The sequence below is a fragment of the Bubalus bubalis genome, chromosome 16, assembly GCF_019923935.1.
Source record: "Bubalus bubalis isolate 160015118507 breed Murrah chromosome 16, NDDB_SH_1, whole genome shotgun sequence".
NCBI lineage: Eukaryota > Metazoa > Chordata > Mammalia > Artiodactyla > Bovidae > Bubalus > Bubalus bubalis.
This window is the reverse complement of record NC_059172.1, coordinates 70,713,928-70,736,748: the sequence shown is the minus strand read 5'-3', so window position 1 is coordinate 70,736,748 and position 22,821 is coordinate 70,713,928.

Genomic DNA, 22,821 nt, shown 5'->3' with positions numbered 1-22,821 from the left:
TCTTACTAATGTTACTTTCCACTACCTGTCTGGCTATACAAAGCTGATTATCTTTTGTGCTGACCATCCTTTGTGGACATTACATTCACAAATGTCTCCAGACTGTCTTTGAAACTTTCCTTTTGTTCTTGATATATTTCCATGGTCAACAACAGCTTATGGGAAAAAGTCTATGAGCAACCTTGACTTTCAGTGACAAATACTGACATTTTGTAAACAAAGCACAAAAGGGGGAAATGTTGGTGTAGGAAAATATTTGAAGTCAGTGGACCTGAATTTGGATCTTGATTGTGTCACCTTAGGTACGTTTCTGAGCCCTAATTTCCTCATTTACATAGTTCTGATAATAAAAATAACTCATTATGAAGCTGCAAAAATGGTCAAATAATGAAAGTGAAAGCTGATGTGTAAAGTATAAAGTGCAGAAAAGAAAAAAAAAATGTTATCCCTGATTTCTGATGTAATATTTTGTGTTGTACATTATGTACCCAGAAAAGCTATGTAAAGGTTTATTTGAAAGTTTTCATTATTTAGAACATGTAAGCATTTGGTGAGATAGAAGGGGATGTCTGATGGGTCTTGTACTGATTAAGGTCAAGATATATTTAGAAAGAGTGTCTCCAATTAATTAAATGGAAGAAAGCTTTTGAATGATGAAAATGATCAAATTAAATATGAAAAACAAGATGCCCTTAAAGAACAAATGAGTATACAATTTTAGAAGTCTTTAAAAAAATGAGAAAAAAAGAAAGATCTATTTAACTTCATCAGAAATCCATGCAAAGTGGATAGATTAAATAAATGAATGCTACATGTTTCTTGTTGGCCATTAACACGGTATTTCGAACACGGTATTTTGTTAATGCAATAGCACAGTAAACTTAATGTGGTTTATTTGTCTGAAAAGGAACAGCTTATCTTTTGTTTGGAACACAGAAGCAAGCTGAATCCTGACCGATGTTATTTCAATGTCTACTTGGTTTGTACTTGAGGTTTCTGGAGCAAAAACTGAGTTACTAAATACCTGGCAGCACTGTACTGCAGGGCTAATGAGGAAAATGGTGGAGTAAAACCTCCGGTCTGGTATCTCAGAAGACTAACTCAGAATTATCTTTGCTCTCAAAAAAATATAATTCACTTCAGGAAACATTTCTTAAAACTCACTACATGTCAGGTACTGTTCTGGGGTCTGAGAGTATAAGGATACATAAAGTATATACTTCTAAATTGATTGTTAATTTCATTCTTGCAATTTTCTGTTATCCCTCTGGCCCACCCTTCTTGTAGTTAGTTTCACAGTCTGTACTTTTACCTTATGGAAGGAAGACCAGAACTAAAAAAGCAGAGCAGAGGAAGTTAGACTCTGAATTTTAGAAAATGAGGTCTCAGGGGAATGGAAGGACTTGGGATAAACATCAGAAGAACATACAGTAGAGGGAACTCCATTCAAGCTTCACCTTTCTCATTGGTTCCTCTTCCCATCAATGTCCTGTGAAGGCTATAATAACATTCAGAGCACAGATCAACTGACTGGTACCAACTTTATCCTGAGACTCTGCTCTGTCCCTACTGACTGACTCAAATGGAGATCTTAACATCTCAGGACACTTCTGAGTTGGAATCTGGGACATCTAGGGGAATGGTGGTGAGATGGGAAATGTGGACAAGAGACTAACTGTCCCCTCAGTACCTATTGCCTCTTGCTCTCTTTTGAGGATGGACATCCACACCAATTCCCCTCCGTTTAACCTAGGATACATGACTGCCCAGCTCGAGAGCCAGAGCCTGTATTTTATAGATTCCCTATATCTGGATAAATCTATGTGTTTAGGATGTGAGCAGTCAAATCAGACTTTGATATGAAACTGTAACACTGGCCACACTCTCAACAAAGCTTGCCCTTTCCACAGGCTCTAAAATGTTAACTTGGCAAGATCCAGATCCAACCCTGTGGCTAGAACAACAACTGAGGATAGCATAGCAACAAGAAAGAGGAAACCTGGGTCCTCGAAGCGTCTCCTCCAATTGCGCTTCTCACTGTTGGACTATTGCTTTCTCATTTATTTAGGCCATAATGATTTATGGCCTTATTTTTTTAATATATTAAAATCTAGTCTTTACCCTAAAACATAAAGAAAAGCCCACTTCACTTGTACCTGCTTGGTTTGTAATGAATAATACCAGCCTGAGGTCTCTCCTACACATAGTGACAATTTATTAGAAGGAAGACACAAGTGAACAGGAGAGTCATCTCCCATGGCTGAAAAGCATGAAGACAGGCAAGAGATCCAGAGGGTAAAAGGCTAGAGTACGGCTGGGTCGAGTGAGATTCATTGTCTTTCTTTGTACAGTTCTGGGCAAAGGCTGACAAATCCCTGCTGCTTGGTCTTTCTTTTCATTATTATTCTTTTCTTTCTTTTTATTTCATTAGCGCTCTTTCTTCAGGCAAAAGACAATATAATTAATTCAATATGACTGCAATCTAGGCATGCCCCATTACCGCACAAGATTATATGATTACACATGGATGTTCTCAGAGACAATTTTAGCCACAGAGTTGCACCCGCTCTTGTTTCACTCTCAGAAGGTAATCAAATCTCCATGTTCATGTGAAGGAGAAAAAATAAAATAAAAAGAAACCCTCAGCTGTGTAAAGTGCTGAAGGTTTTACTATCCAAAACTGGATCTCAAAACTGAATATTGTTGTTGGCAGAGCATGAGAACATACTCAGTCACAAGAAAACGGAGCATGTCTTTTGTGAAAAATGTGCCACGCTCTTTGTCTCCCTTTTCACCCTCTCCCGACCCCAGCATTGAACTTCATCTAGTGGTACAGTTGGCTGGTGGCTGAAACCTTGTGCCTAATGATGTTTAGAGGCTTAATCTGGCTAAAGCTGGAGACAGACTGGTAGCCTTTGACAAGTTTTAGCTTTCAACTATGCAGTCAAATCTTAGCAGTCAACAGAAAGCATCGAATCCTCCATTCTCCATACAAGTTTTAAAAAAATAAACTGAAGTGAAACCTAGAGGGAATAAAAAGTGTTCAAAATCTCACTCCCAATCCCTACTTGCCTGAGAATTTTGAGGGGGGATGCTAAACAGCCTACTTCCTTTGCTGCTTTCTGTGCTTACTTAAGACAAAGCAAAGTAACAAACTTTTCTATTTTGAAATAGAAAAGTTTCACAGTAAGCTGTAAAGATAGTACCAAGTGGTCCCTCCTACCCCTCATCTATTTCCCCCACTGGTTACATCTACCGTATTAGAACTAGGAAACTGACATTGATACAGTGGGTGTGTAGTTCAATATCATTTTATCAGGTGTAGTTTCATGTAACCACCACTGGGATCAAGACAAGGACTGTTCCATCATTACAAAAGACTCCCTGGCACTACCTCCTTCCAGTTACATCTACTCATCTTTCCCAACTTTCTGAAACCCTGACAGCCATTAATTTGCTCTCCATCTCTTTAATTTTATCATTCCAAAAATGTCATGCAAATGGAATCACAGGCCGTTTACATTTAATATAACTACTGATATATAAGGGCTTAAGCTTGCCTTTTATTTTTTTGTTTTGGTTTTTTAATTTTTTTTTTTTTTTTGCTATTTTTAATTTCTCTTCTTCCTCCTGCCTTCCTATGGGTCACTTGAACAAATTTTAGAATTCCCTTTTGATTTATCTACAGCATTTTTGGATATATTTCTTTGTATAGATTTTTAAAATGATGCCCGTAGCCTTATATTATGCACATATAAGTTGTCACAGCTGACTGACATCAATTTTACTTGTTTGAATAAAGTGTAGAAATATTACTTTCCTTTAACTCCTTTTCCCTCCTCCCATTTACAATTTGTCTTAAGTATTTCCTTGATGTATATTGAATACCACATCAATGTGATAATTTTTGCTTCAGTCATCAAATATAAAATCAGAAAACTCAACAGAAGAAAGTTTATTGAATTTATCCATATTTTAAATCTTTCTGTTGCTGCTTATTTCTTCTTCTCTCCAGACATTTGAATATTTTAATCTTTTTTTTTTTTTTTTTCTGTTTCAAGACCTTTCTTTAGCCATTCTTTTAGGATACAACTGAGGTGAAAATTCTCTTAGATTTTCCTTATCTGAGAAAGTCTTGATTTCACATTCATTTCCAAAGAATATTCTCCCTAGATATAAAATTCTGGGTTGACAATTCTTCTGTTTCAGTACTTGAAAAATATTGTGCTACTTTCTTCCATCCTCACCGGTTTCTGATGAGAAATCCATTGTCATTGAAATGGTTTTTCCCTTACAAGTTATGTATCATTTCTCTATGGATGCTTTTAATGCTCTTTCCTTGTCTTCAGCATTCAGAAGTTTGAGTTAATCCATACTGTCTTATGGATTTTTTTAAATTCATCCTGTTTAGCTTTTGTTCAGCTTCTTGAATATCTAAGTTTATGTTTTTTGCCAAATTTGTGAAATTTTCAGCCATTCTTTCTTTTGTTTCAATATCTTACTTTTGTTAAGTTAGCCTGTTAGATTTTTTTCCCCATGAGTTGGAGCTTTTTATTCATTTTTTACTGTTTTGAGATATAATTGACATAAAACATTGTGTAACTTTAAGGTGCTATTGCTGTTGTTGTTTAGTCACTAAGTCATGTCTGACTCTTTGCAACCCCATGGACTGTAGCCTGCCAGACTTCTCTGTTCATGGGATTTCCCAGACAAGAATACTAGAGTAGGTTGCCATTTCCTTCTCCAGGGGATCTTTCTGACCCAGGGATTGAGTCCACATCTCCTGTATTGGTGGTGGGTTCTTTATCACTGAGCCATACAATTTTAAGATGTACAACATGTTGATTTGATGCACTTATACATCACACTATGATTACCACCACAGTATGATCATTATTTCTTTGAATACTTTGTCATCCCTGTATCTTCCTGCCCTCCTCGTGTCTAAAAACACAAATGTTAGATCTCTCAGGTCCCTCAGGTCTTTTTATTTTCTCTCTGGATATTTCCCTTCTGTTGTTCAGACTGAGTATTTTAACTTTAACTCCATTGTTTCTTTCCTTTGTCCTCTGCATTCTGCTATTGAGCCCGTTTGTTGTTTTTATTGTGATTATTGTACTTTGGCCACCTCATGTGAAGAGTTCACTCATTGGAAAAGACCCTGATGCTGGGAGGGATTGGGGGCAAGAGGAGAAGGGGACGACGGAGGATGAGATGGCTGGATGGCATCACTGACTCGATGGACGTGAGTCTCAGTGGACTCCGGGAGTTGGTGATGGACAGGGAGGCCTGGCGTGCTGCAATTCATGGGGTCGCAAAGAGTCGGACACGACTGAGTGACTGATCTGATCTGATCTGATTGTATTTTGCAATTTAAAATTTTCTGTTTGGTTCTTTTATGTATCTTTTGTTTCTTTACTGACATTTTCTATTTCTTCATTTGTTTCAAGCACGTTCATAACTGCTCACTGAAGCATTTTTAGGATATCTTCTTTAGCATTCTATTCAGATAATCCCAACATCTATTTTACCTGGTGTTGGTGGAGATTGAATACTTTTTCTCCTTTAAGTTGATATTTTCCTGGGTTTTGGTATGTATGAGTATTTTTCTTATTGAAATCTGGACATTTTGAGTATTTGTCATGAAATTCTGCATCTTCTTTAAATCTTTTGCTGTAATAGGCATCTTCTGATACTACCCTGGCAGAAGAAGGTGGGAACACTCATCTTTACTGCCACGTGGAGGTGAAAGTCCAAGTTCCCCACTAGGCCTCCTCTGTCATTGCCTCTGCAGGAAGAGGTAGGAGAGCCTTATTACCGCTAAATGGGGTCCTCAAGTGGGCTTCTATGGGGAGCACGTTTTTCACTAGATGGGTGTGAAAGTCCTGGCTCCCTTCTCTGTCTTCTCTGACACCACTGGGCAGGAGGTGGGGGTAAGAACTTTGTTGTAACTTTGTTATCCAAGCAAATGGGGCTGTAAATAACCAAGCTAGGTTCCCCATTCAGCCTTGGTTAATGCTGGGGAGTCTGTGGGAGAATAGTTTTTCTCTAAAAGTTTTCTGTCTTGCTAGGGTGCCCCAATCTTGGTCTTTGGCTTGAGACAGCAGGCTTTTGTTGGAGCTTTTGTTATTTCTCCTACAGACATTTCCAGGCTGCTGGGCCCTTCAGCTTGGTGTCTGGGACATGTGAGACACAAAGATGGCCCAAAAAACTCACTGCCATGGCCCAAGGTGCCCAGCAAGATTGTCTTTATCACTCTACCTTTGAGTCTTTTTATATTTGTTTTACATACAATGTCCAGGGTTTGTAACTATACTTAGCAGGAGGACTAGAGAGAAGTGTATCTACCCACTCACTTGTTTTCACACTTAGTATTTCTATAGCTAATGCTAACAATGATGGCTGCCTTGTTTTGAATTGTATGTACATAACCAGCACCATTTAATTCATTTGATTCTCACAGTAGTTCTACGAGGAAAGCATAATAGCTATGCTTTTCATTTTATAATAGTTACACTTTTCATTTCATATGCAAAGAAACTGAAACTCAGAAATAATCGTGTAAACCTTTAGAACAGGGTCTAGCACATATACTAATAAAGGCTATGGAAAATAGTAATAATAATAAATTATTTTGGAGTTGTTCATGTGTCTGAGGACACAACTCTCAAGTGGAGACTTAGAACTCCAATACAGGACAATTTAACCTGGACAATTTAATATTTATTAAACTCTAGGTTGTAATAAACTCTAGGTTGTAATTTCTCCGAATTTGAGTACAACCATTTAGATTAAGCCATTTCTGCTGCATCCCAATTTATATCTTTAGCCCTCTCCCTATTTCACTTCCACTATTTTCTTCTCTTTACCTTCTCTAGAGCTACTGTTTCCAAATTTCTCTCCATTTATAGTTTAAAAATAAAATAAGCAACTTGCCTATACTTATATAAAAGGTTGAAGGGTGATATTATATTTATTCTATTTAATATTTATTTAAAACCACAGAATAACTCATAGGAAAGTATTATCACTCTACTTCAAAGCCCAAGTTCAGAGGAGTTCAGGGACTCGCTCAAGGTCATATGGTTAGGGAGTGGTTGAGATAGGACTCAACCTCAGTGCTATTTCCACCACCTGATGCTGCACCTGTACCCACAGGACACTTTCACATCCTCCATGTAGCTCTATCTACTTATAGTTTACCTCCCTATGAACCACCTAGCAGAACGTAAAGGACTTCAAGGAGAGGAGAAGGACACCTCCAGCAAATGAAGAGGTGCCCTGATATACTTATAGATCTCCTCTAAGGACTGTTGGCCCATGAAGACATGTTGGAATTACTGCCATATGATAGCACACCTTTCTTCTCCTAGTAAAGAATGGAGTGGGTGGGAGCATGGAGGAACGATAGAAGGTTTCGAAACAAGCTGTCCACACAGAGGACTCCTGCAATGCATTCTAGTCAATAGAAGATAAACAAAGCCAGAGACAGTGAAGATCCAGAATGGGGGGTTAGAAGGATATTTTAAAAGACATTTTTGCTAGCTATGTGCTCAGATGTGTCCAACTCTTTGCAACCCTGTGGACATTAGCCCATCCGGCTCCTCTGTCCATGGGATTCTCCAGACAAGAATACTGGAGTGGGTTGCCATGTCATCCTCCAGGGGATCTTCCTGACCCAGGGGATCCTGACCCTGGGTCTCCTGCATCTCCTGTACTGCCAGGCAGGTTCTTTACCACTAGTACCACCTGGGAAGCCCATATTTGCTAGGTATTAGTTACCAAAATCCAGAGTGTGGTATTTGTGTGGGTGTGAGAAAGAAAGATAGTTAAAGAAGGGAGGGGGGGTTACTAATGACAGTGACGCTGCCTAGGTTTCTAATCTTAAAACTGGATAGGTCATTTTGTTCACAATTGAGGTCAAGGAAAAACAGTTTCAAGGTGGATAGAGGGTAGGGTGGAACACTAGAGAGAGGACAAGGAAAATAAAGATTGTATCAAAGTAATTGGATTTGAAAATTAGGAGGTGATTAATAGCTTAGAACAATCCCTGCCATAGGTGGAGACAGAAGCAAACAGACTAGTGGAGTGGAATGTGCACATGGAGAAAACATTTGGAAGCTGGGAGAAACTATTTCTGCAGTGACCCTGTGGCTTGCTGATGGGATCTGGAATCATGAAGATCCAATTTTGAAACCTGGTGCTTCTTACTTGCTATGTAACCTTTGGAAATCCTTGTACCCATCTGAGTCTTGTTTCCTAAAGATGAGCAACAGTTCACTCTCTTCAATTCCCCACAATCTATTTCCTCACAGTTTGTCTCAGGATAAACCATGTCATGAAACTGAGGCTTTTCTTCTGCCTCTCTTAAATGAACCAGCCCGCCCAACAATGGCAGCTTCCAGTCCAGATGAACTGGGATTGATGTGACTCTTGATTAAACTGTGGTTGAATGCTATGACAGGAGATGGAGTTTTCTGTAACTCTATTATGGTTATACATGGAGAGACTGCAAATAATATAACCTTGTTTCTGACTGGCCCCTGCTAGACGTTAAACCTTGTCACTCAATAAGTCAATGCACATAATTAGTAGATGTGATGTATTTTCTACTTTGGCACCTTAAAAAATTTGAAAAGCCTTTGTGAATCCTTCCAAAGATGTTAAATTAATGTAATGTCTCTTACATCACATTTTGTTACACAGTAAACATTTATTGAGTACTGGCAATGTGCCAAACCCCATGGATAATAATAAATTACTTTATCTTGTGAAGAAATATAGGATCAGCTCCCATTAACTTCAGGCCAACACACTACACTCTACAGAGACTATATTTTGTCTTTCTTCCATAGCCTTGTTTCAAGGATAATAAAACTTGCCACCTTGCTATCTGAATCACCACCTTAGACTTAATTATCCCTATTTTAACAGATGAGAAACCTAGCTTTAAGAAACATAGCAAAACAAATTCATATGCCCACTCTAGAGCTAAGTATAGTAGCTGCTGAATAATGTCTGATCATCCTGTAACAGGGGTCTTCACTATTTTAAGATTAGTAGGGAACCAGGAGCCCAAGTATGCTCTCACTGCAGATATGCAAATAAGTGAAAACCAGCAACCATGCAAAAAGAGTTTCCTGGACTGTCCTATATCTCTGTCCTATTTTTTCCATTTGTTTACTTATTCATGCATTTACTTATTCAGCAATGAGAACAAGGTAGTCACTTCCGTAATTCACATGTCTGTTACTCCACATGCATTATGACTACAAATGTACATCCTGACTGTACGTGCAAGCCTCTAACTTCTGGCTGCCAACACATAACTGCAAACAATAGTAGGCACACCTAACGAAACTGCAGTGGCAGTAGACACCAGGCCTGAGATACCCTGGAATCCTCTGAATGACTTGGGTAATAGAACAAGATCCATGTTGCTAATTAGATCCTAGTCTATTATGTCTTCTGAATGTCAGACTTTATCTTTAGGATCTCACGTGCTGTAGAAGGCTCTTCTCCCTTTCCTTGGGTGCTGCGCATCAGGGTAGGTGCCACCAAAGTGTCACCCCTTTGCAAGGGTCTGGCACCCCATATTGGAACCTGAAGTAAGAGGGAAAAAAACTTTGATAGTGATCTTGTCTTTCTTTATGTTTAAAGCTGGATTTGGGCAGACATTAACTAGATTCTGAATTTAAGATGGCTCCTTAAATTTGTGCCCAAAGTCACTGCCTCACTTGCCTCACTCTTGTCCCCACCTTGCCCTTCTGCAAGAGGATTAAAAAGGACTTGGGCCACATGAGCACAGGAAATGGCACAGTTCCAAATGTGTCCTTGAACTGAGTCTCACAGCCTAGTTTGCATAGGAAATAAAGTCCATCTTGGCTCATTCTTTGCTCAATGTGCTCAACCTTCAGAGATATATATTCCTCTCCTTTGGGTTTCAAAACCCCTCTTAATCGTTATAGATAGAGATTGATATTGTCCAGAGGAAATAATGTCAAATTGCCTCACTGGTTTAAGTACTGAGAAAATAAATCCTGACAATTAATGTGTGGCACTGGCTTCTAGAGGCCAGCTAGAGGCAGATCTACCCAAAGATGCCATCCTAGGAAGCACTAACTCTTTCTAAGACTTTGCGCCTGTAGCATTCCTTTAAGAAGCAACATCCAAACATGTTGGAATGTCCACCTGAAACCCCCAGTAATTTCTTCCCGTCCTCCCCGGAAGTGACCCAGTGTCTTCCAGGTCTGCTGCACAACCATCAGCTGAGCATAGGATGAAAAGGTTTTTCATCCTAGTTTTCCTCTTAATGCTACAAAGCAACAGAACAACAGAACCTTGACAGGGGGCCCCTCTTTTATGAGTTTTCATCTATCCAGAAAACAGGGAAGTTGGCTCAGAGACTGCTTGCCTGCGTGCGCTAAGTCACTTCAGTTATGGCGGACCCTATGCACAGTGGCTCCCCCAGACTCCTCTGTCCATGGGATTCTCCAGGCAAGAATACTGAAGTGAGTTGCCATGCCCTCCTCCAAAGGATCTTCCCAACCCAAGGGATTTTCCTCACCCAGGAATCGAACCTACATCTCCTGTGTCTCCAGCGTTGCAGGTGAATTTGTGACCTTCTGAGCCACCTGGGAAGCCCAATTATTGGAGGGAAATTTTCTAATCAGTGATCAATTATTACACCAGTGGGAAGATGGGTAGATAGAAGAATTCCAGAGATATTTCAAAATTTCCAACTGTATCAGAAAATTTGCTTTTAAAACAATTCTCTCCATTTTGCCCAATTCCTTGTTGGATCTGATGACAGGTAGCAAAAGAAAACTGATTGATTTGGACTTGACCTTCCCAACTTTGAAGGGCTTTGAAGCAGCCCTTGGAACATTTCCACATCTCAGTTCTTACACTCAGGTCTCAATTCAAAAACGGAGTCCTTTATGAATGATTCCTCAATCAAACCTCATTTGAACTATTTCTCCCTTCCTTAATGCTCACATAGCACTTTTGTTTGATATGCTAAAACATTTATTTCTGCTTTGGTTTATGGTTCTACTTTACCACTTTTTAACAGCTCAACTTAGGCAATTTGTTTACTCCCTTTACCTCAGTTTTCTTATTCGTAAGTGGGGAAAACAATTATTTTGTCAAGTTATTGTGAGGAATCTGGACTCAAATTATTCATCCCCAGTTTCCAAGTCTGCCTAGGAGATGTTAACTTCTTTTTTTTTTAATTTAATTTAATTTTATTTTTAAACTTTACATAATTGTATTAGTTTTGCCAAATATTACACACAGTTTATGAAGCTGTGAAATGGAAATAAAGATTGCATCTCCCACAGAAGTTTCTATGAAAATTCAGAGATAAAGCACATTTTAAAAAAGTAACTATTATCATTTTATTGTCTGTTGCTTTCTTGATTAGATTGTATACTCTTAAAGGAAAGAAGTCTCATTTCCTTCATCTTCCTATCACCTATAGATAATCTTAGCTTGTGGTTGATAAGTGTTTGAAATGTGCTGAATATTTTCTGTACTTCTACCTCAATAAGTTTGTATTAACTGTAAGGCCTTTACCATGTTCAGCTTTGTACGGGAAATTATTTATCTTCTCTTTGGTGATGTGCTTTATGCAAAAGAGGTACTCAGAAAATACCACTTAAATAAATGGGACAATATCAGTGAATTCAAGGGTTCTTCACAACACAGCACCATAAAATCTTTCCTGATAACTGACTGAGATGCTACATTTAAGATCAACAAGTTAAATTTCCCCTTTTGAAAAGTGATACATTTCAAAACAAATTTGCAATCACCAAATGAGCAAATCATGAACAGAAGCCTTTTTCTGTCTAACATGGACATATGTCCTCATGCTGTACTGAGAAGCCATGTGCAAGCTGCATCTTTGAGTGCCATAGTTCTGCCCTCTCTGTCTAAGGAAACAAAGCAGGCAGTTAGAAACAGGTTTCTCTTTGTTTCAGATGATGTCATTCAGGTCCAGCACGAAGGATCTGCTGTCTGTTCTCATTTTTTCTGCTCTGAGGAACTCTCTTTGCTCCCCTTGACACTGGCACAACAGAGCAGGCTGAGGACTGGGAGGGAGATTGAAGGGGCTGATATATCACCAGCTCTAAAAACACATGACAGCAGAAAGCCGAGCTATTACTAATGCTGATCAGCTAAGAGGCAATGCAATCAAAACCTTCAATTACACCTGGGTGATTTAATCAACTCCCTGTCAAATTTGGGCTGGAACTCCTCTGGTACTGTACAAATACAGTAATTACCATGCCAGCTTGCAATAGGATATCATTTCAGTGGATTAGAAAACACATTCTGTTGTCAATTACCAACAGTCAATTTATAGGCCCTGAAATAAGCAATACTTTTTAATTGCTGCCTTTGTGTCATTATCACAAAATTACTTCTGTTATGAGGCATTAAATCATGTCAGTAATGTTGGGAGTCGGGCGGGGTCGGGGAGGGGGGGAGATTGAAAAGTTTTCACTCTGTTCTTTCCTGATAAAATGGGAATAGAAGCAGAAAACTTGTATCCTGCTGTGTTGGATTTTGAAAGAAGAAACAATCAAAAAGCCCCAGAGATTCTCAACTATGCAAACAATCATAAACAAATCCCGAAGCTACATGAATAGATCAGAGAGTAGGAAACCAGAAGTCAGATTGAGTTTGACCTGTGTGTTTTCTGTACCACTGGCCTCATTTGTCTCCTATTCGCCTATCTTCCAAGCTTCATTTGGTAGAGGTATTTCTTTTGTGGATATATTCCAGTTGATACCAGATGAGGCCACTGTCAGGAGAGATCTGCAGACTTAAGAGATTTAAATATTTTCTATTGTATCCAACGCCTCCCAAGCCCATTTGCCCAGTCTAAAGAGTAACAGCCATTTGGCTTTGCCAGCTCCTCTGATTCTTCTTGTCTTCTACAAAGGGAACATCTGGCACACGCTTGCTCACTTTCTCCACCTACCCCATTCTGGCCTCCAGCCTCCACAAAGCTTGCCTGAGTTAGTTCTAAAAGGAGGCACTTTTGGCCATCTGTGTGTCTTCTTTGTAGAAATGTCTGTTTCGATCTTCTGCCCATATGTTGATGGTCAAAAGGCATACAAAAAGATGGTCCACATCACTAAACTACAATGAGGTATTGCCTCCCACTGGTTAGAAGGGCCATCATCAAAAAAAATCTACAAATAATAAATGCTGGAGAGGATATTGCTGTTTTCATTATTATTGTTAATAGCAATTTTATTGCACTTATCATATTCCAGGCTCCTCTGTCCATGGGATTCTCCAGGCAAGAATGCTAGAGTGGGTTGCAATGCCGTCCTCCAGGGGATCTTCCCGACCCAGGGATGGAATCCATGTCTCTTCTGCATTGGCAAGTGGGTTCTTTGCCACGAGCGCCACCTGGGAAGCCCATGGTATACTAGGTTATGCTATATTTACTATACTATATTATGCTATACTACAACTATCCTATATTATTTTATACTCTTAGAGAAAGAAATGGCAGCTCACTCCAGCATCCTTGCCTAGAAATCCCATGGACAGAGGAGCCAGGTGGGCTACAGCCCATGGGGTTGCAAAGAGTAGACTAGACTGAGCCACTGACACTTTCACTTTCATACTATATTCTACTATACCATCTCCTGTCGTGTTCTCTCTGTTAAGATTCAGATCTATATTCCTAACTTCCTACCATACATCACCACTTGCACAAAGTTACAGCCATCTCAAAATCCACAGGTCCCAAGTTGAAGACATCATTATCTTGATTCCACCCTCCAAACTGTCTATTTTTCCATCCTTCCTATTTCCTAGAATGAACAGCTCCCTCTACCTGGTTGTCCAAGTCAAAAACCTGGGCATAATCCTTGGCCAACCTCTATCACTTGAATCATTGCTATTATTTCCAAGAGGTATTTCTGATCTGATCATGTCACTTTCAATTACACACAGATACTTCCCCAGCCACTCTCTACTCCTGGTCTATCAGTGATCCTCTTACTTTTCTGTCTTCAGGTGCTCAAAATTATGATCAACATAAACTCATAATTCAAAGCCCTGTAGACCACCTTACTTACTTAAAAAAAAAAAAAAAGATTTTACCCTGTCTTCAGGTTTCTGCATCACCTTCTTAGTTTGGTACCACATATGTCTACCATGTGTTCTTGGGCTTCCCTGGTGGCTCAGCTGGTAAAGAATCTTCCTGCAATGCAGGAGACCTGGGTTTGATGCCTGGGTTGGGAAGATGCCCTGGAGAAGGGAAAGGCTACCCACTCCAGTATTCTGGCCTGGAGAATTCCATGGATTGTATAGTCCATGGGGTTGCAAAGAGTCAGACACGACTGAGTGACTTTCACTTTTCATAGCTCTCAGGGGACTTCCTAGGTGCTGCTAGTGGTAAAGAATCCACCTGCAATGCAAGAGACACAGGAGAGGCAGGTTTGATCCCTGGGTCAGAAAGATCCCTGGAGGAGGGCATGGCAACCCACTCCAGTATTCTTGCCTGGAGAATCCCATGGACAAGGAGACTCACAGGCTCTGTAGAGCCACACAGAGTCAAACACAACTGAAGCAACTTAGCACACACGCATGTCCCTCAGGGACATATCATTCTCTTCATGGTCTGCTTTCCTTTCTTACAGGCAGGAAGCACTCGGGGAAGCAGAAAGCTACGATCCACAGGATATTATCTCAGCTTATTTTCCAACTTATTCAGGCACTATCCAACTAAAAAGTAGGAAATTGAAAGATTAGAGTCAAAGAATGGATTGTAGGATTTTAAACCTGGAAAAAACCTGGCCACCTCATGCAAAGAGTTGACTCATTGGAAAAGACCCTGATGCTGGGAGGGATTGGGGGCAGGAGGAGAAGGGGACGAGAGGTTGAGATGGCTGGATGGCATCGCCAACTCGATGGACATGGGTTTGGGTAAACTCCGGGAGTTGGTAATGGACAGGGAGGCCTGGCGTGCTGCGATTCATGGGGTCGCAAAGAATCAGACACAACTGAGCAACTGAACTGAACTGAACTGAAACCTGGAAAAGACCATATAGTTCATCTTATCAAATTCCCCCCCACCTTTTTTTTTTTTTTTCCAAAGGAGAAACAGTATCACTAAAATCAGTACAGGGTGAAGTGTGTTAGTCACCCAGTTGTGTCCAACTCTTTAAGACCTCATGGACTGTATAGCCTGGCAGGCTGCTCTGTCCATAGGATTCTCCAGGCAAGAATACTGGAGTGGGTTACCATTTCCTTCTCCAAGTATAGGGTGAAAGTGATAGATAAAGTCACAAAAGATGTCAAATTTCACAAAAACAGTATGAGTATATACATAACAAAGAAATTATAGTAAGTCTTACCATCCTGCAGTTCACCCTCCGGGGTCTGCTTTTGGGACACAACTTCTTTCGTTAAAGGCATAGATCTCTGTTTGGAATATTATTTCTGGGTTCTATCCATGAAGAGTGTCATTTCTTAAATGGTATTCCTTGAGATACAGTTTGGAAAGAGACAAAAGTCTCTCCTGTGGTTAGATGTTGTTGTAAAAGTGGCCTATAGCATCCCCTTCTGAGAAACACATCATGAATATGGACATGTTGAAGACTGTTAGAAATTGTGCTATAGATAAGAAGTGTAACTTTTCAAAAGTCAGATTTCTCAGACTCACTGACCATGGATCCCACTTTGGTTTTGGAGTCTCATACTAATCAAAATCTCACAAAACTGAAATTAAGTAGATTGTGATGATTTAGTTAACTAGTCATATTTCAAGCTCTCAATAACTATATATGGGTAGTGGTCATTGTATTGGGCAGCACAGATTTAGTAATTATGCCAAATAAGTGAATTAGTTAGGTGATAAAACAGCACTGTTTTGCTTTGGCAACCCACTCCAGTATTCTTGCCCGGAGAATCCCAGGGATGGAGGAGCCTGGTGGGCTGCCGTCTCTGGGGTTGCACAGAGTCGGGCACAACTGAAGCGACTTAGCAGCAGCAGCAGCTTACTACTATTTCCATATAGCAATTTTACTTACTTATAGTTCTTTCAGTGCCATATCCCACAGAATGAATCATCATGGAGGATGGTTCAGACAGTGGGCCATGTTGGAAATATTTGGGATAAAGCTTGTGGGTGAATTTTCAATTCTACCAGATAGGTCCTCAGCAAACATATGGGTCTGGACATCCCAGCATGGCTTATTTATGTTAGAAAAATAGCATCTCACTTGTCCACACCAATTTCTGCAGTCTGCCCTTGTTACTGGTTGTGTAAATAGCTGACTCCATCAGTCATGTTAACATCATTCCAGGGAGCTGGCAAAAGCAAAACATGCTACTCCTTGCCCCAGGATGATGGAGTTAGATTTGTCACTGTGGCCCCTGGCCAATTCTGTAAACGATGCCCTTGAAAGAATGCCTCCCTATAGGGAAGGAATGAGAGAGAACGAAAATAAATAGCACTAGGTGGACTCATAAAACTTGTCAAAATCTTTCGAGCATGGTATATGTGATGATTCATGGGGTTTGCAAAGCATTAAAAGAGTCAAACAAGAAACACCATGCAGAGCAGCCGTTCCATAGCTTCAGAAACCTGTGTGGCAATGTAATGCTAATGTGGGCAGCATAGCTGGGGGACAATATGCTCCTCAGCCCCCACCGCCACAGCTCACACTGTTTCAAGACACAGCAGTGCTCATCAGTGAAAGTTATTGGTTCTACCTTATTCTTTCTCCAGAAACAAAGACCCTATAAGCTCCCTCTGGAAATCTGTTGAGAAATAATTTGCTCAAATTTCTCTCCCTGTGGATGGAGCCCATTTTCTCTCATACAGTCGTCAGTGGAGGGGAGCAGGGAGCGGGGTGGGGAAGAGAAGCCCTGATTCATCTGCCCACTTATTCTAACCCTTCACAGTTTCAGAGACAGTTGTGATAAAGCAATTTTCCATGTGCCATCTCCTTTCTGTGATTTGAATATTAACCCCTTTATCCATAACATAGCTAAAATTCACTGCCTTTCCATTCTCTGCATGTTCTCACTCAATATGATACCTTCACCTTTCTGATCTGTGACCAGTCACTGCACATAATTAATAATAACCAATGTGGGAAATAAAAGCAAAAATAAACAAATGGGACCTAACTAAAATTAAAAGCTTCTGCACAACAAAGGAAACTATAAGCAAGGAAAAGACAGCCTTCAGAAAGGGAGAAAATAATAGCAAATGAAGCAACTGACAAAGAATTAATCTCAAAAATATACAAGCAACTCCTGCAGCTCAATTCCAGAAAAATAAACGACCCAATCAAAAAATGGGCCAAAGAACTGAACAGACATTTCTCCAAAGAAGACATACAGATGGCTAACAAACACATGAAAAGATGCTCAACATCACTCATTATCAGAGAAATGCAAATCAAAGCCACAATGAGGTACCATTTCACGCCAGTCAGAATGGCTGCTATCCAAAAGTCTACAAGCAATAAATGCTGGAGAGGGTGTGGAGAAAAGGGAACCCTCTTACACTGTTGGTGGGAATGCAAACTAGTACAGCCACTATGGATAACAGTGTGGAGCTTCCTTAAAAAACTGGAAATAGAACTGCCTTATGACCCAGCAATCCACTGCTGGGCATACACACTGAGGAAACCAGAATTGAAAGAGACACATGTACCCCAATGTTCATCGCAGCACTGTTTATAATAGCCAGGACATGGAAGCAACCTAGATGTCCATCAGCGGATGAATGGATAAGAAAGCTGAGGTACATATACACAATGGAGTATCACTCAGCCATTAAAAAGAATACATTTGAATCAGTTCTAATGAGGTGGATGAAACTGGAGCCTATTATACAGAGTGAAGTAAGCCAGAAAGAAAAACACCAATACAGTGTACTAACGCGATGGCACCCCACTCCAGTACTCTTGCCTGGAAAATCCCATGGACAGAGGAGCCTGCTAGGCTGCAGTCCATGGGGTCGCTAAGAGTTGGACATGACTGAGCAACTTCACTTTCACTTTTCACTTTCATGCATTGGAGAAGGAAATGGCAACCCACTCCAGTGTTCTTGCCTGGAGAATCCCAGGGACAGGGGAGCCTGGTGGGCTGCTGTCTATGGGGTCCAACAGAGTCAGACATGACTGAAGCAACTTAGCAGCAGCAGCAGCAATGCATATATATGGAATTTAGAAAGATGGTAATGATAACCCTGTATGCAAGACAGCAAAAGAGACACAGATGTATAGAACAGTCTTTTGGACTCTGTGGGAGAGGGCGAGGGTGGGATGATTTGGGGAAATGGTATTGAAACATGTATAATATATGTGAAATTAATCGCCAGTCCAGGTTTGAAGCATGTTACAGGATGCTCGGGGCTGGTGCACTGGGATGACCCAGAGGGATGGTATGAGGAGGGTGGCGGGAGGGGGGTTCAGGATGGTGAACACGTGTACACCCGTGGTGGATTCATGTTGAGGTAAGGCAAAACCAATACAATATTGTAAGTAATTAGCCTCCAATTAAAATAAATAAATTTATGTTAATAATAATAACCAATGTGGAAGAAATAGGAAACAAAAGAAACAAACAAACGTAAAAAACAGGTCCTTTTCACACCCAGGGCAAGACTGAGATGATTCCTGGAGAAAAGGATTAATCAGCCCCTGAATTCAGCCTAATCAGCTGCTGGAGGAAGACCTCACTTTGATGGGCCCAGGGCTACCAGAAGGAGAGATTATTCATTTACAGCTACACGTTTGACTATAGTGTGTGCTGGTACCCTGGGTACAAGCTTGGGTCCTGCCTACAACCTAGTCCCCCTACTCAAAATGATCCTCTATGTTGTCACAGAAAAGAAAAGATTTTCTAGTTTGCTTTGCAAAAGTGTTTACAGCATGCCTATAATGTGCCACACACTGGGGTAGGAGCTGGAGAGAAAATGATGAACAAAACAGAGTCCTTGCTCTTGATTGTATTTTAGTGAAAGAGATAAAAAGTAGGAGTCACAGATACATGTGGGGATATATCTATGGGAGAGGGGATCAGGAAAAGCTTTCTCAAAGAAATAGTGATTCAGCTGAGATCTGAAGGTGGAGAATTAAGCAAAGGGGAAAGGGTTTCATGGAAGAGGAAATGATCTGTACAAAGACCCCGTGGTGGGTTGTGATCATGGAAGATCAGTGAGGCCCACATGCTCCAAGTGGGGATGAAAGATTTAAGATAAGACTGAAGAGATAGGTGGGGGCTAGACATTGCAACTCTTTAAAATCAATGCTGAAAACTTTCTTCTTTATCTCACGAGTAATGAAGAACCTCTGAAGTGTTTTAGGCAATGGGAAGCCAGTGAAATACTTTCAGCTAAAATAGAAATTAATCATGCCTCTTTTCAGCTCAAAACTGCTAGTGACTTATCATGGCATACAGAATAATTTACACCTTCTATGGTAGTATTAAAACCCTCTGTGTTTGGTCTCCAGCCTTTTCTCCTGCCTCTTCCTCCCCTTCGCTTTCTTCCTGATCCCTAACACGGTGGACCTCAGTCTCAATCACAATCTTCTTTGAACTTGTCACATGCATTGTGGATGTCTGTCTGTGCCTTTGCTCACGTTGTCTCTTCAGCCAGCAAGGAGGATTCTGCGTGCTCTCTGGAGGCAAGAATGATGCCCTATTTAATGTATGTTCCTAGGGCCTAAAGTAGAGCCAGCCAATGGAATCTCAATAAATGCTTGTGGAATGGGTGAATGAATGAATGCCTTTAGTGCTTATTCATCTGCTGAAATTCTGCCCAGTGTTTAAAAGACCTTAATCCAAATTTAACCTCTTTCATGAAATCTTATCTGATCTCCCAGTTGGAAAGAATTGTTCTTACCTTGTTCTTACCCCCGGCCATTGCTTATGCAGGTTGCATCACTGTCTTTTTTTTTTTTTTTTTTAAATTACATGCTCTATCAAGAAGGAGATGCCAGGAAACACAATCTGCATGCCCACTTCAAAGACTCTGAGAAGTCAAGGCATACACTTTGAATGAGGATCCTCAGGTGACTTGAAAGAAAGCAGCATGTCTTGGGGACTTTGGAACTGGCAGACAGATCCTTTGACACTAATGTTGTGGTTCAGTCACTAAGTCATATCTGACTCTTTGTGACCCTATGAACTGCAGCATCCCAAATTTTCCTTTCCTTCATTATCTCCTGGAGTTTTCTCCAATTCATGTCCATTGAGTTGGTGATGCCATCCAACGATCTCATCCTGTGTCATCCCCTTCTCCTCCTGCCTTCAATCTTTTCCAGCATCTGGGTCTTTTCCAATGAGTCAGCTCTTCACATCAGGTGGCCAAAGTATTGGAGCTTCAGCTTGACAACCTTGACCTAAACAATGTTTGGTGAGACTAAGATACGTCAGAGTGCATTGGATGGGTTGGGTGGATGACACTGCCAGCCATCTGTTTGCATTAGATTGTTAGTGGTCTCCAATCTTTTTGGTATCAGGGATCAGTTTTGTGGGAGACAATTCTTGCATGGGCTGGGTGGGGAGAGAGGCATGATTTGGGGAACCAATGCTTTGGTTCAAAAGCATTATATTTATTGTACACTCTATTTCTATTATTGTTATGTCTCGGTTCAGTTCAGCCACTCAGTCATGTCCAGCTGTTTGTGGCTGCAGGGACAGCAGCACGCCAGGCCTCCCTGTCCATCACTAATTCCGGAGCTGACTCAAACTCATGTCCATTGAGTCGGTGATGCCATCCAGCCATCTCATCCTCTGTCATCCCCTTCCCCTCCCGCCTTCACTCTTTCCCAGCATCAGGGTCTTTTCCAATGAATCAGTTCTTCACATTAGGTGGACAAAGTACTGGAGTTTCAGCTTTAGCATCAGTCTTTCCAGGACTGATTTCATTTAGGATTGACTGGTTTGATCTCCTTGCAGTCCAAGGAACTCTCAAGAGTCTTCTCCAACACCACACTTCAAAAGCATCAACTGTTATGTCTGTTCCACTTCAAATCATCAGGCATTAGATCAAGAGGTTGGGGACCCCTGCATTAGAGATAATGAGAGAACTTAACCTAAGGGAGAAATTAGACTGACAAATTTCAGCCCTAGAAGAAACTTTCCTTCTCCACCCATGGGGTCATATTTCTTCTAATAATTTGTCTTCTGGTCCAGTCTCTATGACTCCTTTTTGAGTTCTGTGGTGATGAAAGGAGATGTCAGATGTTAGCGAAATTTAGTTCAGTTCAGGTCAGTCACTCAGTCGTGTCCGACTCTTCACAACACCATGGACCACAGGCCTCCCTATCCATCACCAACTTCCAGAGTTTACTCAAACTCATGTCCATTGAGTTGGTGATGCCATCCCACCATCTCATCCTCTATCGTCCCCTTCTCCTCCTTCCTTCAATCTTTCCCAGCATTAGCGTCTTTTCAAATGAGTCAGCTCTTAGCATCAGGTGGCCAAAGTATTAGAGTTTCAGCTTCAACATCAGTCCTTTCAATGAACACCCAGGACTGATCTCCTTTAGGATGGACTGGTTGGATCTCCTTGCAGTCCAAGGGACTCTCAAGAGTCTTCTCCAACACCACAGTTCAAAAGCATCAATTCTTCATCTCTCAGCTTTCTTTATAGTCCATCTCTCACATCTATACATGACTACTGGGAAAACCATAGCCTTGATGAGATGGACCTTTGTTGGCAAAATAATGTCTCTGCTTTTTAATATGCTGTCTAGGTTGGTCATAACTTTCCTTCTAAGGAGTAAGCGTCTTCTGTTTTCATGGCTGCAGTCACCATCTGCAGTGATTTTGGAGCCCCCCAAAATAAAGTCAGCCACTGTTTACACTGTTTCCCCATCTATTTGCCATGAAGTGACGGGACTGGATGCCATGATCTTAGTTTTCTGAATGTCGAGCTTTAAGCCAACTTTTTCACTCTCCTCTTTCACTTTCATCAGGATGCTCTTTAGTTCTAGGAATAGTAATTTCTTATAATTGTTCTTATTACCAGGAGAAAACGTCTAAGACAAGATGCTGAGGCTGAGGGTGATTTTGGTGTTGGGGCACAGGCAACAACCTTGTGGGACTAGAGTTAAACTTCTTTGATTGTTACTTTGGGCCTGATAGGAGCCTTGGTTTCTCCCATTACCAATGTGTGCTGGGGAAAATAAGTTATGTATTGCTCTTGGATATTTGATGGATATTCCACCACCTCATCTCATCAAGGTAAGGAAGTCTGCACAGTCCAAATATCTACAAACCCAAGAGCTCTAATCTGAGCAAGACCCCAATCAACCTCTACAGAGTACCCTCTGCCCCTTACCCTTCAATAATAACAGATTCCCTGAAGCAGATTTTTGCAATTTCCCTTAAACCATTCTGAAAGCTGCGGCAGCACGTGGCCTCAGGTCAGCCTCTGTCTCACTCTCGTTCCCCTTTGTCTCCATCAGCTACCTGCAAAGCAGCAAAGAAAAATGCTTTCCGCAACCACTGCCCACCTAAGAGCCACTCCCTCCAGACACTCTCAATGCCCCCAGTCCCCAAGATGCTGGAGTTGATGGCAGCCACAGCCGAGGAGAGTGATGGGAGGAGACAGAAGATGCTCCTTCCAGAATCAGTGCCACCATTTGTTGCCTGGGTCTCAAAACAACTGTACTTGAACTTAGTTTCATGATGAAATCTCTCTTGAACAGTCAAGTCAGTTTCTTCTGGCTTCTCTCCATGATACTCAGAACCACCCATAACGAACCAAGGAAAACTCCTTTTGGCAGGGCTGCTGCATTGAATCCACTAGCAATGTAGCTA